Source organism: Pungitius pungitius, chromosome 5, assembly GCF_949316345.1.
Source record: "Pungitius pungitius chromosome 5, fPunPun2.1, whole genome shotgun sequence".
NCBI classification, from domain to species: Eukaryota; Metazoa; Chordata; class Actinopteri; order Perciformes; family Gasterosteidae; genus Pungitius; species Pungitius pungitius.
Window position 1 is genome coordinate 18,329,730 of NC_084904.1, and position 19,646 is coordinate 18,349,375.

General features: G+C 44.4%; 1 protein-coding gene across 13 annotated transcripts in view; it reads left to right on the forward strand.

Annotated features, from left to right (window-relative positions):
- The first annotated feature begins 221 nt into the window (after window positions 1-221).
- The window catches only part of arvcfb (ARVCF delta catenin family member b), a 154,108-nt gene continuing 134,683 nt past the window's right edge, over window positions 222-19,646 (forward strand). For 4 of the 13 annotated variants that reach the window (XM_062562479.1, XM_062562480.1, XM_037481324.2 and 1 more), the window contains exon 1: window positions 224-619. The gene's annotated coding sequence lies outside the window, so the exon portion shown is untranslated. Of the gene's footprint in view, window positions 620-19,646 lie in introns of all 13 variants that reach the window. The other 9 variants (XM_037481330.2, XM_037481329.2, XM_037481335.2 and 6 more) reach the window with 5 other exon arrangements.

A 19,646-nucleotide genomic window follows, 5' to 3' on the forward strand; every position in this document is an offset into this window, starting at 1 on the left:
TAAGACAACATCGAGCTGATTCATATGAGTTACCAACTGATATTTTGTAGCATTTAACAAACGAGTAAACATACAATTATTTTCTTATGAATCAAGTATAGCATTGTCTATTTACCAAATGAGAACATTTCAAGTAATAACACGAGTAAACGATTCAATAGCTCTTCAGAGCAGTCATCATAAAGTGAATCACACATTTCCTCCAGTGGCGTGCACATGGGGATGGGGCGGAGACACCTTGTGACCGACGGCATCCAGCACTGCTTGTGGACGAGAGGGATCGAGGCTGCCTTTTTCCCCCACACACAGCGCAAACGTCGAATGAGTGACAATTAACGAGATAACGTCACAAGAAGTAACTTTTTTTATTATTTTAAAATCAGTTCGGATAGACCTCGTCTGTTCGCGCGTGTGCACGCTGTTCGTGACTGGAGGGACGTGCCAGCGGCAGCCTGTGCAGTTGTCCCAGGTTGTGAACGCGCTCCCTTGCAGGCGGGCACCTTGCGCGCCCGAACGGCGTTATTCCGCCGCGGCTCGGACTACTGCGCGGCCCCGCTGGACACTCGCTTGGCTTTCATTGACCAGGATGAACTGGAGAAACTGAGGCAGGCGAACAGCAGTAAGCTACAGCTCTTTACTCTTTTTTTGATGATCATGATGATGATGATGATGATCGTGCAAAGCTAAGTTTGACCCTCTGTGATCAAATCCAAATGTGTAAAAGCTGGCAGTAAACCGTGGGTGAGTGAGCAGGTGCTCCGATGAGGCACATCGATCAGGATCCACGGACCCGGTGTGTTGGAGCATGCATTTGTTTAAATAGTCGGTGTTTTTTTTTCACGTGACGCGGTGGGGAAATACCTTTCTACCGTATTACATCGAACCCATTGATTAAAAAGTAAAAACAAAACATGACACGTATTGTTGAAAGCTCTCATCGCAAACGAATCCAGGCGAAGGCAGCGAGCTCCAACGAGCTGTCAATCATCTCATCCTTAGCTGGTCCATTGTTTGCCCCTCCTGTTTGTCGGTGGGTTACCATGGAGAGACTTCCGGTTCTCTCCTCTAAATCACCGTATTTGGCGAAGGGGTGGCGTCCAGTGGCTGAGCTGATGGTGTTGTTCGGTTAATGCTCCTGTATGCACATCCCATGTGAGCATCCAGCTTCAAAACAACAACCTGACCTCAAATGGAAGTTGTCTATAGGCTTTTATGATCGGTTCGGTCTGGTCAGCCTTTGGCAATAGACAGGCCCTCAGCATGCGTTTGGAAGCAGTAAAGGCAATTAACTGAGCACATTTGCAATTAGCTTTTGGGGAATTTGATGTGTTTTTCAGATTTAGGAAATTAAATGGAATCGTTGGTCCAAATATTAGTGTTTACTCTGTTCCCTGCACACAGCAGCTTTGCACCCAATTACTATAAAGCGCTTTGTATTGAAGATGGAGACTAATATTTCCATCTTTGAGGTACATGGTGTGTTAGCAGGTGGTGTAACTGTTTGTGTCTGGATGGTGTGGTGTGGGGGTGTACTGAGGTATGGAACTAAAAGTGAAGCAAAACCCGAAAATCATTTGGAGGTGCTGGGGAGAGACAGATTCCAACTGTGTTTCACAAAGGGATGCCATTGGTGGAAAAGCCTGTTTTGGATCAGTTGTGTCTCAAAGGTGTCTTCCTTCAGGTGTTGGCGGATCACATGTGGACCTGAGAATTTAAGGCTGTTCAGGCTCTTCAGATAATGTCAGCCTGAATGAGAATCAAAGTGAAGCAAAGTGAAAGCAAACGACACCACATGTCTTTAGAATGCTAATGTTTTTTTATGCTTGTTGCTACACTCACTTGAGCGTCAGCTTGGATCAGTACATTCTAAATGTACTTAAATACTTACTTGCACCGGACACTATGGTGGGAATATGATGTTGGATCTTTTCCCTCCTGAAATAATTCAGCATTTACATACTGTGGTCCTTATGGTGTAAATACTTTAATAACAGTAATAGTAATACTATATCAGCACAAAACCACACTCACAGAATACATTTCAGGCTCATTGGCAACCAGGAAGTGGCTCATTTGAAACACAACATATTTGCAACTCAAACAGGGAGTAGTCTCTGGACCGGGTGAGAATTTCCATACCACCTGTTACTGAGAAATGCTGCATTACTGGGGGAAAAGACTTTCCGTGAATGCTAATCTTAAAAAAAAAACCTTTTTAATTTTTATTGTGTCTGCAGTTAAGACTTTCTTGTATGCTCACAAAACATAAAAACATTGTCTTCCCCTGGATTTTATCTTCAGTTTATCCAGAACTAAAATTCTCAACCGTAATCACTGGTTAACGAGCCAATTAACGGCCGACCAAACATTGCTGCACATTGTGGCACGCACATAACGGTTGTTGCTGCTAAATTTAAAAGAAAATCGTTTTTTTACCCAGTGTATCTAAATCCAGATGTGGCCTGTCTCTCTGTCTTTATGCGACAAATTCTTGTGTCATCATTTGATTACATTAAGGGTTGCGATTCCATTTATCTAATGGACTCGACAACACTTTGGTCAGCTTTAATCTCCAGAGCACTTTATGCTGGGATGAACTCATTTATTAAGAAGTACGATGCCTGAAGAATAATTAGGATAAAAAACGGAGAAGCTGGTTAGTGTCAGATCCGGCTTTTATCTTAGGTCTGTAGGGATTGACTGTGGCACAAAATGAATATGATTTCCTGCTCTTTCATTCCACCGGTCCATCCATTTGACATGTTGTCATATTGTGTTGGGGGCGGGAGCTTATTTGTTCATGCAATAATTGGAATCCCAGACCCATAGTCCTGTTTTAGTGCTCCTACAGAAAATAAACTCATAGTCAAAGAGCAAGCCAATGGCTGAAATGCAGCTAAACAAGCTATTTAAACGTAGCTCTTTCAGAAATGTGTCAGCCAGAAATGAGGATAATGTAGAGCTTCTCTGCTGAGAGATGGAGGTGTTATGCGCTGCCAGAGCTGGTTTAGGTTTTGTGTGTAAGGGCCTCATGGTACCGTGAAAAAGAAAGCACTGGGTCTGAGGCATCGACACACCGGAGCTCTTACACCTGTGTGAAATACACCTCTGTATGTGAAACAAGTTGGCAAGAAATTCCTTGCAGCACGAATATTCCTCATTTTGAAAATGGGGAGTAGTAAACAGTACATGAAATGCTTTTGGAAGACAGTGTAATAACAGGTGCAATGCATTGGAGACGCTGGTAATAAACATTCAGAGTGTTCCTAACTGAGATTTAGTCTATTCTCCATTAGTTTCACACATTACCTCACATATTCTTTGGTTTGTTTTTATTAGGTAATTATTGTCTAATTTCATAATGTCTGGACACCAAGGCTGACGCTTTACTGGGATGATGACCAAATGCTTACTAACAACGTGGTCAATACGTGAAATATCCTGTGATAAACTGTTAAATATCTTCCCAACTCCTTTGACTTTTTTGTGTTTTTATTTTACCCATTTCAGCTAGCCGGCTCTTTGAACTGTAACAGGAACGTCCTCGCGCCTTCACTTGTCAAGTTATTGAGTTCAGTTGTATTTTCTGTATTTTTTTTTAATTAGATGGAACCTTTTTTGTCAATAAATCCATGGTTTTAAAGCCTCAATTATATCAAAGTGAAGCTCTTTCATATAACGTGAATCAATTGTAGGGCAGCCGTTGCTGAACACATTCAGACAGTGTGGTTTAATGAAGAAAAAGGGGAATTTTTATACGACACATTCTCTTTCGGGTTAAATCCACCCAAACAAACGTAACAAAGCTGTCGGGGAGCTGTCAATCACGTACAGTTGTTTCTCGACCCCACACTGTGTGAGCTGGGTAAGCTCTTGGTCTTGACCGTGCGCCTTTCAGTACCAACAATAGAGAAGAAATGACCTATTGAAATTACCCTTTCCATTCAAACATAAAAATATTACCGCTTTCGCTCTACGCGGAGAGCCGGTCTTATGTTATTAATCACATTAGCGTTATACCTACCTCATTATTATTTCATGCTCAGTGTGGCATTTCATTACTTGGTGTGCATGGGAATTATTAAGCAGCAGTAGTATTTCAAAGAAATAGTACAGATGAAATGATATGTCTAATGCATAAAGCGGAAATTGTGTTCAGAATGAATGCAGTTTTCTTTGACCGAGTGGTAATTATCAGCAATGCTATCATAGCGAAACATGAATTATTCAAGTGACACTGACGCCCTTCTTCCTGCGCTTTTCACGCAGGCCGGACCGTTTGGGATTCGGAGCTCTTCCGCTGTGTCGTATCATGCATGAGCTGCGTTGTGTGAGGTGACTGAAGCGGCCCGATAGCAAGTAGCCAGGGGGAGAACCGCCACCCGCCCCCTCCCACGACACACAGTGAATGGTCCCTTGTGGGACTGACACCTGCAGAGCTCTGGCTGAAGTGATTAACATGCACCTCCAACCTCCCGGGCCTTCCCACTCCCCCCCGCCCCCTTCGGAACCTCGGCCATCCTGCAAAGAGCCCAAAGCTCGTGTCTTTGTCTTTGTGTCGACTGCTGCCGCCGAGGGGTTGAATTCAGAAGTTTTAAAAAGGTAGACGCGCTGTGGAATTCTTTAGAAGATGCTTGCTTATTACCTGTGTGTCTTTAGATCCAGTTTTGAAATGTATCTGATTTTGTGAGTCGGGGGATCAATACACTAGTATTGTAGTGCGTGGTTCTGCCACAAAAGCAAAGGGGAAAAGAGACACAGTATTGATGAGTTAACGGTTCAACAGGCTACGATAATTTAGTTTGATCTGTTTTTGAAAGTTGTGTAGGTGTCAAAGTTCGGCAAATTAACTTTTTTCCTCAGTCTTATGGATTTGTACATTCTGACATTAACTTCTTAACATCAGCATGGAAGTGAATGAATGGATTTAGGGTTGTGCAGCGAAAATGCTCTTTAAAGGAACAGTGAGTAGGAGTTGCTTCTGTTGAGTTTGTAGATGGGAAGCAAGTATGGGACCCCCTGACTTTGGGTCATTTACACCTTCATAACAAAGCATTGAAATGCCAGAGTTTATTAACATCAATGCAGAGTTTTGATAGTCATTTATACTTTATGACCAGACTGTGCACAATGACCATTATAGAGTGCAGTTCAGTTCCAGGGCAAAGTGGTTTTTGTAGCAGACATGGTCAGCGCGTGTAACGCCATCACCCATGTTATTTCTCAGCATTCTCACTGTGCCATCGATTCGATATTGTGATGGCAACAAGAATCCTCAAAATGTCACAACTCTACCATTAATCAATAAAAACCAATTCATCATTCCGCACGCATGTTTATTAAAGTTAGTAACATCGACAGAAAATGTGTCACCTCTGCCATCGCACAGATTTTCAGTCAACAGTTGTTTGCTTTTATCATGACTCATATTCCCAGGCGGGTTTCATTTTGTCTCTCAGTGCAACGCTGCGCCGCGTCCTTAAATGCCGAGGTCAGGCGCACGGTGACCCTTGTGTCAAAATTGGTTTTAAATCAGATTTCCACGTCATCATCTCCCTTCCCTGCCCAATTGTCGGGACCTCGGCCCGCGTCGCTATTAGAACATCAGCCGGCCCGAGCTTTGCAACACGCTGAGTCGCTGATAATCCACCTGCCTGCTTTGTACCCTGTCTGTGTCACAGGCTTTGCATCAACACAGAGCGCTGATTGAATTCCTCGTCTGAATATTCCTGAGACTCTTCGCCCACCCCACCCACCCCCACCTTCGCCCTCTCCTCCTTGGTGGATTGATATTAGCCGTGTTTTTCCCCTCCGTATGGACCACACACACAGACCTGTACTGAATAGTGTTGCTGGGTTTGTGGCGTTAATCTGGCGGCTTCTTCCTCTTGAGACAGTGAGCCGAGGGCAGTGAATGTTCTGTGTGTCCATACTCTAACCCCCCCCTCCCCCCTCCCCCCTCCCCTCCCACACACAGACTCTTCTGCCACTCCCAGACCTGTGTCTTTAGGATTAACCTCTTTACATTTGGGCCAGCCTTGGATGTGTCCAGAGATAAAAGCCACTTAGTTGTAATCAGTGGAGCATGGATCCGCCACAGCTAGAAGGTAATTGCTGGGGGAGGAGAGGACAATGAGTATGACTATGTCTCTGTAGCGTCAGTAGGTAAACAGGTGTTTGCCTTCCATAAACATGTTGAAAATGTTACGGTTATACTTTTAGTGGGAAGCCCCCGATGGCGGGAATCCCACTCTTCTTTTTTCACTACTACTATTGGGGTGACTTCAAAATGTTTTTTCCATCATTTCAAGCGCTCTCTTTCAATTTGTCAAAGCTGTATTTTGGTGAATTTCCATGGCAAGAATATCAAAGGCACAACTGATAAATTGACAGCATCCACGTGTGTAGGAGCCACGAAGGTGATTATTATATGTTCTGTCTAATATAAAATGATAGTGGATATGAGTTGAATGGTTTATATTTGGGACACTTGGGTTGTTATATTTTGTTGGGTTTGTTAATTGCATATCACCGTAATTGGGGGCGGTAACCTTTGGACTGATTATAATAGCAGGCACAGACGGAAGTAGCGAGGAGGGAAAGAGAGAGGGTGAGTGACGGGGACGCCGTATTTTTGTTGACCGCTATCTGCGCTTGTTGAGAGCCAGACCGCTTGCTGACTGCTTGTTGAACGCTATCGCTAAAGCTTGTTGAACGCTATTGACCGCTATCGCTAACGCTTGTTGATCGCTATTGACACTGTTGCTTGCTGCTGCTGCGCCGCTGTTTGCTACGCTGCTACAGTTGTGATTTTTCTTTTACTTTGAGCACGTTATGCATACCGGTTTATGTTGGACGAATACTTCAATAAACCTGTCAAACGCATCATTGGATCGGAGCGGAATTTTTCTTTGGTACAGCGCGTCACAATCCGCTACACCCATAACTTAGCCTCTCAGCGACTGTTTATTTGAAGACAGGTCGCTACATTTTGTCAACAAAAGCACTACACGGCATTAGGAAGCAATTGCGGACGTTGAAAGGACCATCGGAGATAAAGGACGGCACTAACTTTCAATCCGGAGGAAGCACTCATGTGTGTTCATGTGCGTTAAGCTGTATATATTGGAAGGTATGCGGCGCATATGCTGTTGTTCGTCTATTGGGGACGTTATTGGATTGAACACAGTTTGAGTTGGTCGTACCGATTGCTGGCATTGATTGTGCGGATTCGGTGCTGTATATCTCCATACGGTCAGATGATGAATCTCCGCTTCATCTCTTTGGAAATTGCCGCTGCTATGCTAATGTGCGTGACGTTTCCGGATCTGTGGAAGTGTTTGGATGCACTGTAGCCGACCTCAATGCTACACTGAAACCCCGCTTTGGCTCTTTGAGATTGCTGGTGCTCTGCTATTGTACATGACGTGTTTGTGCATGTTTGAATGTTGAAGTGGATGCACATTTATTGAGAAGTAACTGAAAAATAAAACGAGTCAAAAGGTTGGTTCTAGTTCTGAAATGGAGAAGGAGAAAAGGCAATCTAAGCCCACAGCAAAGGCTTTGGCAAACAAAATCGAAACGCTTCAAAATGAAAGGAGAAAGAGTGTGGATAAAATTAAAGGGTTCATACAACAAATGAAAACATTAATGAGAAATAAGGAAAATGTTTCACAAGTACAATCTCTGTTGGAAAGTTTAATTGATCGTTGTGGAAAGGCCACCAAGTCACATGACCTGCTGGTTCCTTTACTCCCTGAAGAGCAACAGAAGATTCAAAATGAATGGTTTTCGGACATCATGACCTATAACAACACATTTCAAAAACGTGTTGAGCAATGGTTGATTGAGCCAGATGAATTGCTTGAGTTACATGAGCAAATTGATTATGGTGAAATGAAGGAACAGGAGTTGCCTCCAAAACCTGATGAAACTCAGCAACTGGCTGCCTTGATTGTTGATGCAGACGAGCTGCAAGATTATGTAAAACCAAATGACAGTGTGTCAAATGTGGGAAGCAGAGTGTCCAAATCACAAAGTTCTGCCACAGGAAGAGAGTCTGTTGATTCCAGGATTTCTTCTGCACGTCTCAAAACAGAGGCTGATTTGGCAGCTTTAAGGACAAGACAAAAATTATTAAAAAATAAACATGAATTGGAAGAGGAGGAGGAGCGGCTACGTAAAAGGAAGGAACAACTTAAGTTGGATGAAGAAATTGCAGCAAACATGGCAAGACTGGATGTGCTCATGTCTGGGAGCATCTTGAGTGAGAGAACCTCAATATCGAAGCGCTCTGATGGAATGAACTCCTATCTGGTAAGAGAACAAAAACTGATCCTCAATGCTAAAGCAACGCCATTTGTACCACAAAGGTCAGATGAAATCAACTATGCTTACCTGGATGCAAGAACAAGACCTAATGAGAGAAATCCATCTCAGGTAATTAATTCACATGGACCCAATCTACATGCAGTGAATCACAGTACTCTAGAAGGGATGCAAGATGGAAATGCTTTAAACACTGGTCCAAATGAAGATCAAAACAATATGTTGGACATTATGAGGAAACAAAATGAAATAACATCACTGTTGGTGCAACAGCAGTGCCTTTCATCTTTGCCTAAGAGGGAGATACCAATCTTTGATGGTGATCCATTAAAATATCATGCATTTGTGAAGGCTTTCGAGAACGGTGTTGAGAGGAACACTACAAATCACAGTGACAGACTGTATTTCTTGGAACAGCACACAAGGGGTCACCCTAGAGAACTGATCAGGAGTTGCCAGCATATGGAGCCGGAGAGAGGATATGCTAAAGCAAAAGCATTGTTAAAGAAGCAGTTTGGAAATGAGCAGAGAATTTCATACGCATACATGGAAAAGGCTCTTTCATGGCCGCCAATCAAGAATGAAGATGCAAAGGCTCTTTGCGATTATAGCCTTTTTCTAAGAGGTTGCTGTAATGTTATGGAAGAGGTGCAATATATGCATGAACTGGACATACCTGCTAACATGCTAACCATCATAAAAAAGTTGCCTTACAAATTTCGAGACAAATGGCGTTCTACAGCCTGTGAACTACAGGATAGACGCAGCCAGAGAGCCACATTCATTGACCTCACCATTTTCATAGAGAAACAAGTGCGGATTCTAACTGACCCAGTGTTTGGAAGCATACAGGACGCTCCATCACTGACAACTAATAGAGGAGTGAACAAGCTAAATCCACAAACTCGTTCGGGAATTAAGGGAACCAGCTTTGCCACCACAGTAGCTCGTGTGATACACAAGACTCAGCCCGAAACTAGAGCAAAGGAGCGTGTGGAGTTTGCGAGGAGAACATGCATTTGTTGTGGAGAAGGACATGTTTTGGATTTGTGTCCACAGTTGGGGAAGAAGGTACACAAAGAGAAGATAGGCTTCTTAAGAGAGAAGGGTGTCTGTTTTGGCTGTTTGTGCGTTGGACACATGAGCAGAGTTTGCAGAAAACGGATATCCTGTGAAAAATGTGGTCTCAAACACCCAACTGTTCTTCACATTCCACAAAAGGAAAAGGACAAGGATCCGGACCAAGCTGACAGGAAGTCAGAGGTATCCGTCGACAGCGCCCTGATGTCAAGTGGGCTTACAGGGGCTGGTGATCACGATTGCAAACTTCCAATAGTTCCAGTGCAAGTTAAGTCCAAGGAGGGCAACACGATTGTCACCACCTATGCTTTCTTGGACCCAGGAAGTACGGCCGTGTTCTGCACAGAGGCACTAAGGGAAAAACTTAATGTTCCAGGAAAGCGGGTCCGTATTCTCCTACGGACGATGGGCCAAGAGAAAGTGGTGAGCAGTTACATTGTGCCAGGACTGGAAGTTGCCGGCTTGACTGGGGAGCATTTCTGTGAGCTGCCCAAGGCTTACACTCAAACACACCTGCCTGTTCACAAAAGAAACATACCGAAACAAAGTGATATCCAGAAATGGTCTTATTTGAAACCTGTTCACTTGCCTGAAATTAATGCTGGGATTGAGCTGTTGATTGGGACAAATGTCTCCAAAGCCTTGGAACCCTTGGAAGTGATTCGCAGTGTAGGAGATGGACCCTATGCAATCAGGACAATGCTGGGCTGGACAGTGAATGGGCCTCTGGATGAAGACTGTGGCAGTGAGCAGCCAGAGTTTACCGTGAACAGAGTGTCAGTTGTGACTTTAGATGAACAGCAGCAGTTTAAGACAGACTTCCCTGAGTGCAGCGTGGAGGAACAGCCTGCCATGTCGAGAGAGGCACAAAATTTCATGGAGCTTATTACAAGTTCAGCAAAACCGGTCAAGGGCCATTATCAGATCAACCTGCCATTGAGGAATAAGGACGTTAGTATGCCAAAGAATAGAACGATCATTGAACAGCATGCCTTATATCTGAAGAAGAGGCTTCAGAAGGATTCCTCATTTCATGCGGACTATAAAACCGGCATGGAAGATCTGCTCGTCAAAGGTTATGCAGAAAGCGTGCTTGAAGAGGATTTGGAACGTAATGGAGGGGTTTGGTACATCCCGCATCACAGGGTTTACCATCCTACGAAAAGGAAGATCAGGATTGGTTTTGACTATGATGCAGTGTCTTGCATGATCCACCACTCCAGCTCATGGATCCGTCTGAGAAAGTCTGTAGCCTGGATCTTGAGATTCAAAACTTTGCTCTTATCTTTCTGTCAGAAGAGGAAACCGTTGAATGTGGTTCTTGCAAACTCAGGATTGGAAGAAGAACAGCAACGACGCTCATCAGAGAGGGATATGGAAATATTCAAGAGGGTGATTCGCTCAGTGCGTAAAGTCCTCAACTCCACCTTGAATGTGCAAAATTTGGATGAAGAAGGACTTCACACAGTTCTCTCTGAGGCGGAAGCCATTATCAATGGTCGACCGATAACTAAAGCTTCCATGGATCCTAATGACCTGGAAGCGTTGACACCTAATCACCTGCTGCTTTTGAAGGCATTACCATCTTTACCACCAGGAGTCTTCCAGGAGGCAGACATGTATGCACGCAGGAGGTGGAAGCAGGTCCAGTACATGTCAGACTTGTTCTGGAAGAGATGGGTTAAGGAGTACTTACCTCAGTTGCAGGAGCGGCAGAGATGGTCAGGAGCGAAGCGAAACCTTGTTCCTGGGGATCTGGTGCTTGTAGTGGACAGTGCAGCACCTCGTAACTCCTGGGTTGTAGGACGAGTCCTACAAACCTTTCCGGACCGAAGGGGCTTTGTGCGTCAGGTGCGTGTCAAGACTAAGAGTAGCAGCCTGATCCGGCCTATAACCAAGGTATGCCTGCTGCAGGAGGCCGATCCTCGAGGTGAGGCAGATGACAAGGCCTAGACTTCTGAATAGACCTATGACTTTACTTTGACGTTTGACTAATAGTGACTGTGGTGAACACAGATCACAGGGCTATGTGCTGGCAACCTCTGGCCCTAAGGACTGACCTCTCACAAAATAAGGAAGACCGGAAGAAGAAAAAGAAGAATGAATGTAATGGAGCTATGTATTCTGTTTATTTTAATTATTTCATGACTCCTATTGTGTGTAATTATTAAATAGTAGTTTAATAATTAGGGGCTGGTGTGTAGGAGCCACGAAGGTGATTATTATATGTTCTGTCTAATATAAAATGATAGTGGATATGAGTTGAATGGTTTATATTTGGGACACTTGGGTTGTTATATTTTGTTGGGTTTGTTAATTGCATATCACCGTAATTGGGGGCGGTAACCTTTGGACTGATTATAATAGCAGGCACAGACGGAAGTAGCGAGGAGGGAAAGAGAGAGGGTGAGTGACGGGGACGCCGTATTTTTGTTGACCGCTATCTGCGCTTGTTGAGAGCCAGACCGCTTGCTGACTGCTTGTTGAACGCTATCGCTAAAGCTTGTTGAACGCTATTGACCGCTATCGCTAACGCTTGTTGATCGCTATTGACACTGTTGCTTGCTGCTGCTGCGCCGCTGTTTGCTACGCTGCTACAGTTGTGATTTTTCTTTTACTTTGAGCACGTTATGCATACCGGTTTATGTTGGACGAATACTTCAATAAACCTGTCAAACGCATCATTGGATCGGAGCGGAATTTTTCTTTGGTACAGCGCGTCACAATCCGCTACACCCATAACTTAGCCTCTCAGCGACTGTTTATTTGAAGACAGGTCGCTACAACGTGGGTGACCTCAGGATCGCATCTTTCCTTCCTTCCTTCCTTCCTTCCTTCCTTCCTTCCTTCCTTCCTTCCTTCTTTCTGCTGGCTTCTTTTGGACTGCAGATGGTCTGCAGTGTGGGAAAACCTTGTCCTCTTGAACTCCCCACTGAGGGAAGGCCCCGGCCCTGCGGAGACTACAGCTCAAAGTCTGTTTCACTGAAAAGGACATCTTCATGCCAGAAACCCATCTAATGAAGATGTTTTAGCCTAACAAGCAACCTGAGAGCATCCTCGTGTTAAACTCAGTCCAGCGGAAGGGTCGGCCATCTGGCATTTTTAGTCGTGGCCGAGCTGAGGTGAAATCTCAGGCGTCATGTCCTCGGTACACTCCACCATCAGAGCCAATTACTGCTCTCGCAAAATCCCCTTTTGAATGCACTTTTCACCACGGTCTTAGGATGCTAATACTAGGATATAAGTTGCATTGAGTTTGATTGCTGTGGAATAGTCCATTTTCTTTCTTGCCAAAGTGATGATACAAATGATTACATGTCCGTGTGGTAAATATGAAGCTAGAGTCGGCCAGGAGACCCTTTTCAGCTTTAAAGATGAACATTTTGTTTGCTGAAAATTTACTGTCACGCAGCCAGCTGATTCCTGCAGTTTGATACGAAACAACACACAGAGAAGCAATTAACAGTTTCAGTCTACAGAGAAAGAAAACGATCTTCATGGGTGTAAATCTATGCAAATGTATGTGAAGCTCATTAGCGATTTAGATACTAAAGTTCTTCCCCTCGCCGGCATCGATGTTTGCTGCCGTACCGTAATTTGCTTTAAATGGTTTAGTTTTCCAAAGCATTCACAACTAAAGTACAACTTCATGGGCATAGGGAGTTCTTTTAAATAAGTATTTAATGGCTTTCTTTTGAACGAGCTAGAATAAGAGCATTTAAAAAAAAAATGTCTTCCTTAGTACTAACTTCACAACGGTAAAATATGTCTTACATATACTCATAATTGTACACTTGTTTCCTGAGAGTTGTGGGAATCCAAAAGTATCTTAAGAAGAATGGTTTGACGTTAAAGGAAAGGACCCCATCCATATCTGTTTGTTTTGTTTATTTAAAGTGCTGGACTTTTCCTTGGCCACAAGCACACACGTTATTGGTTGCCAGGCAACCTCAAAGTGACTCCAATATGTCAGGAAACCTTTTTTTTTTCTATCTTAACACAGTCAGGGTAGATACTTTCCCCCGATTCCAGTTGCTATGACAAGTTAACCAACCATCTCTCGGTTTTTGTTTTAACTCTCTGCAAGCAAGAAGTCTCAAATTGTCAAACATTTCCTTTAGTTGAAGTCAAGGAAGGCTGAAGAAAGTAACCAGGAAAAAAACCCAAAAGATTTCCATTTCCATTTCCATTAAGAAATCAGTTAGGAACCCTAATCAATTTGACTTCTTGCATATGCAGTGAGTAGAAGAAAAAAAGGGCGCCTGGCTTCTATGTGTCCGTCGCTCTGGCCAAACAGCCCGTGTGTCTGGCTTCAAAGCCAGACGCCTCACTAAGAGGCTGTCAAACAAAGACAGGAAAATGTTTTTCTCCCCTACTTAAGGGCTGGCAGCAAATATAATGGGACACTGTCAGAACATGAATGTGCCGGAGAGGAGGCCAGCGTGCGCATCAATGGCGGGCTTCATGTGGGGGAGAGTTTTTGATGTGCGGGGCTCGCGCTGCGGCCCGTCTTCGGGCTGCGGGTGAAAGCCGCGAGCTTTGCTCAGCTGGGACTCAGCGATTGTAGATGCAAGCTGTCTCTCCTGCCTCCTGCAGCAGAACATTCTCCTTCGACTCAAAGAGATGTGTGTGTGTGTGTAGCGTGGAAAGAAATAGTAGACCGTCCCCATTACAAGGGATTTGGGGCGATTAGAAGCGACTTGTTCTGAGTTTATGACGGCTTAATTGGGAACTTCTCATAAGAACATCTCATTCCGGTGCTGGTCTGGCTCATTAATAAAGCATGTCTTCCCTCTTTCTATCTCCCTTGCTATTTGAAGTGTAGATTTCTCCAATGCAGAGATCTGGGTGTCATGGAGGAGAACTGCAAATGAGGGTCTCTATGCCAACCGGCGTTGTGGCACTGCTGAAATCAATTCTGGCTGCTGTAGAGCGTTGCAGAGGGCAGTGGTGCAGTGTGTACGAGGCTCCTTCAGCCTTTGAACCATATATATATATATATGTATATATATAACTGGAACTACTTCACATTTTGTCTGTCGTTGCCATGGAGTCTGCACTGACTTGTCATCATCACATCTGTGGTAAACACTGTAATCCTCTTATTCTGCTAGTATCCCCACTGCAAACTACAATTCAGACAAGGCCCAGTCGTGCTGATGCTGTGTGAACCCCCACCCCCCCCCCTCTATTTGCATAGCAGTGCTCAGCAAGTTCACTGAATTTTCATCCCGTGACAGCACTACCACAGAGCATCACGGGATCCGCCAGCCTCCACCATGGCATGAGATGATGTGGATCGATCCATGAGCCAAATGTGCATCTCCTTCGAGCCCGTGAGGAAACATTGAGAGATTCAGCGATTGAGCCGTCTCCGCCGACGGCCTCCTTCTTCCATTTCAGCCGAGCTCTTTGATGGCGCCGCGGGCCTCGCGGGTGGGTGCTGTTGGCTGGGGGCTGTTGGCTGGGCGCTCACTGTGAAGCTCCCAGCCAGCCACAAGACATCGGGCCGGAGGTCCATAGGGAGGAAGGAGAGAAGGAACGAGGGAGGGAGCATGAAAGGAGGGGGGAAAAAAAGGGAATGAACACTTAGCATTAGCGGAGCTCGGATGGATTTAAGCATTCAGAGCGTTCGTTGTGTGTGTGTGTGTGTGTGTGTGTGTGTGTGTGTGTGTGTGTGTGTGTTGGAGGGGCACAGTTGAAATGCAAGGCAGCGAATGTAAGCTTTTAACTATGAATGAACGCCACTGTGATATCTTGATAAGAAGCACCTCTTTTTTTTTCAATCTGAGCAGGAAATCCATTTAAATATTCTTCTGTCATCAATTATTAAAGTTCAGTGAGTGGAAGGAATAGTTTATGGTTCAGTTCCCATTTAGGCACTTAAAATAGCCTACATATACAATCATAGCTGGTGTTATAAGACTTCTATTCTGTGACTATCACAAAGAAAAGCATGGAGAATATTTTCAGGAAACAGGCATTTGTACCTTTTTAGTTTTTCTAATATGTTACATGACTGCTCGGGATCCTTGCTTTGTTGGGCTTTGTTGTAGGAAGGTTTCTCTGTTCCCAGATGAAGGACTGAATGTTAACATGAAAAACGTTTAGCTAAAAACAAATAAACCCGATAAAGGTGTGACACAGTGGGCCGACCATCAGTAGGCTTGTTGAGTTATACTGTATGTTATTTGTGCACAAAATTATTGATTATTGGAGCTTTTGAGAAGATGGTTATCCCTATAGATACAAAAACAACCATTTCAGCAAAAAGTGTTATCTTTCAAGGCAACTGCACTCAATTTCTTTTTGCCTGTATGGAAAGAAATCCAAGCTTAACACTGAGATCGATTCCACACCACTGATTTCCCAATCCTCTATACTCTAATGTCAAAACATTGTCTCACAACCCCCCCCCCGCCTTTTTATCATCACAGCATCTCTCTAAAACACAATGGATGACCGTGAGCAAAGGAGAGGGGTGAAGAGGGAACGCTGCAGTGGCTGATGGGATTGAAGGGTAACCGATCCGTTCGAAGCCTTGATGTTCCACAGGGACCCAGTTAGCCTGACGCATTGGTCGCGGTGAATGACGACTGGCTTTGTTAAAGGATTGTGTGTGTGTGTGTGTGTGTGTGTGTAGGTGTGTGGGTGTGTGATGATTTGTTGTTTGCGTGCACTTGTCTTGAAACGACAAGAGATGTGTGTAACCTTAGACTTCACACTCCTCAAGTTTCCTTTCTCTGATTCAGTGGCTTAAATTACATCTCTCTGTGTTTGTGGGTTGTTGAGACGGACAAAGTAAGACAGAACTTGTGTTTTATGTTCCGGTCCGGGCTTTTGTAACTTTGCAAGAGACGTGACTTCAAAAGAACGCGAGTGTAAAAAGTAGCATGACCATATTTACGGAACCAACGAACCAGGATCCCATAGTGTAGCCTGCCGCACACATTCAGACACACATAATCACACAACGATTGCATTTGTGTAACAGAGTTATTTGTTCCAGGTACAAGCTTCCAGCTAATTGGCTGACGGTGACACATTGTCAGCCAGTTACTGTATGCAACATTAAAATGATCTTTTTATATTGGCATTTCCACCAATAATGAACCTTTGCATTGTGTGCAGAAAGCAGTGTTTTCATTGCCGGGTACTTTATGAAGAAAGGAGTAGTTCTGGTGCAACTATAACACTGTTCACACACCAGTAGATGAAAAAAATAAGTGCAAGGATTAGGCTTGTGGGCTGGAGATATTAAACCGAGAAATAAAAGTAATACTACACTAACGAGCATCGGACTATGAGGAATTAAAATAAAGGAGAAATCATATTCATGTTCTTTTTCTTATATTACCTTTTCCCTCTTTTCTTTTATTACTTTGCCGATAGCCGTCCCCGTTCAAGACGTACGTACGTCCCCTAATCTTAGATTGTCACGTCGCAAACACTGGCAAAACGTGTACTGTTCCTCAACATTCTTTTTTTTTTAAACTCAGTCTAATTGCCCCCTGTCTTCTTGTCTGTCTTATTGTACCAGTCGTCATATGTCTACAGACACTCAACTTTATAATAACTTGCAGCAGACTTTGTCTAACAGGAGAGGTGATTTAATCAGAGAAGCTGATTTGAGTTGAGGCTCAACTTCTTCAATCCTTTCAATCACAAAACTCAAAACAAATCAAACAACCTTTTCAAATCATTTGGAAAAGCTGCCATATTTCCCACCAGTAGGATTTTAAAAGTCCCTTTGACCGCAGAAAAAATCAGAAGGGATTCACTTATATTTGTCTCGAGTGACTGGATATTAAAGGAGATGTAAGCTTTTACTTTGGAGAGTGAAAACTACTTCCATCAATCCATCAAACTATGGTGTGCTTTTCGATGGTGTCACTTGGAAGTGTAACTGATTCCTGTCAGTGTGTTTTTAGATTAGCAACTAAATAACCCATTTTTTTGTCTTTTTACAAAAAGGATGAATTGGACCTTTTCCCACTTTCTTTAGAAATTATGAATTTTGTACAACTCCCCTCTTGTTTGACCTCTGGGGAGGCATCTATTTAAGTTCAAGTGCCACAAAAATACCTGTCCGGCCGTAATCAAGTCCACCTCAATCGCACATTTCACCCCGTCAGCAAGGCGGTGCTGTTTTTTCTGTGAGGAAAAAATTCAATTGAAAATAATCAAACTCTATGACAAGTAATATGACCCCAATTACTTTGTTTTGTCCCTTTGGTAGCAGTGTGGACAAATGATGTATCAGATCTGTAAGGTTTGGGTTCTGCAATTATCAGGATCCATGCAGAATCACAGCACAGTTCCTCTAAAAAGGATTAAAAATCACACTTTGGCTGCGCCGCTAAATCGTTTTCGTCTGTCTTTTATTGCCCTCCAGAGATGGTAGCTGCAGTACAAGATGCTGGATAGATTGAGTTAGCTCCGAAATGACTGTGCAGTCGACTGTTTAAACAAGTTTGTAAATACAGAGTAATCCTTTACACCGTGTCTGTGTAAATTGTTTCAGGCAAGAATTGCCGCAGCTTTAAATGGCCGCAAATAATCTCTTGTCTCAATATAATGGCGTTTTGTGAATGTGTCGCTCCCCGTCTGTATACACTACCCACAAATAGGCAGCACCGGGTTGCATCAGGGGAATTTGGAACGCTGCAGATCAGTTGGTTGACTGCGGGCCACACCGCTATCTGAGTGCAGCTTGACACCGATTTCAAATGCCATCCCGTCTTCTTGCTCGTCTCTTACCCCCCCCCGCCCTTTTTTTTTGTAACCGCTCCCGGTGGGTCTGCTATCTGCAGTCAGCTGTTGGGTACAGCATATGAATATTCTGAGCAGTCAATTTTGCATACACGGCCCAGCAGAGCCCAAACCGCTTAGAAACCCCCCCCCCCCCCCCATCCTCGTTAGTCGTGACATTTTCTGAAAGATGCCGAGAGGCAATCAGTTGTCAGTTAGCTCGCTGCGCAAAGAGATAGGCCACATTGCAAAAAACCCATCCGGTGCGCCTCCACCCGGGGGACACGTGTGCGAGTGATTGACAGGGGCGCCGGCACTGTAACGCGCCGGGCCTCTGCCACGTACCGCACCGCCCGCGTCGTCCTCCACCTCCTCCTGCTCCGCCTCCGCCTTGTTCCTTCCTAATCTGCTCTTACGGTTCTCAGCCCGTGGTGTTTTTAAACCCCTCCAACAGCTGCTGAACCTGAAGGATTCCCACATGCACCCCCACCACCCCCCCCTCCCCCCCTCCACATGCCCCCCCTGCCTCTAGCCTCTGCTGGTGTCTTTGATCCGATGTGTTTTTCCACACCCAGCCTTGGCCCACTGGGGGCCCAGAGGTTTCCTACACATGGCAACCTACATACAGCCCTGCGCAGACTCCATGGTGGCTGTTGAGTTGTCAGCGAGGCAGATAAAAGGTTGAAATGCTTTCAAACTCTCATTGAAGCACATTGAGTGTGTCTCGCTCCGTGCTCCGAGTTACAGTACACGCCCATGTTTTTCCACTGTGACACATTTCTACGATGTGTTACCCCGTATGATGAAGCCTGGCTGGCAGGTGATTTACAACATTGCGTTCTGTGACGAAGTCTTTGTTGTCAGAAGAGATTGTGTTTAAGTCCCGCTATGAAACACATTTCTCCGACATAGACAGAGAGCAAAGCAACACTGGCTGGCGCATGATGGAAATTGAAGCGGTGCATGTGAAATGAAGAGGGATGCTGTAACCCTGGTAACGTTCAGAGGGATTTTGGAGGATGGGTGATAGATTATTCTCAGTGAGCATCCACTAAGCTAATACAGTGTGTCCCTCAAGTGTGTTTTTAATTTTCACATTTGGTCCCTCTACAAGCCTCATTCATTGCTTTTCATTTCTGATTAACCGTGAAATAAAATCCGGCAATTCAGTAGTGGGTGTGTTGCAGTGTGCCAATAAAGCCTCAGATATGTTTTTATGTATATTGTCAAACCTTTCCGCTTTCCCTCCTTGACTACATTTGATATGATGAATTTCAAATCTTCCATCTCTGAATGTCGCTTGTCGTGTGAGCTATCTATCGTGTTGATAGCTTTGATTCTGCTTCAGTAGGCTGCAGATCTTTTTCTTCAAGTACCCCTGGATGAGCCTGTGTGCTGGGAACGGTGCTCTGCCACATGTTGCGTGGGTTTACACGTGTAACCGTAGACACCACATGGCTATGCCGAGCCTTTGGCTTCACACCCGG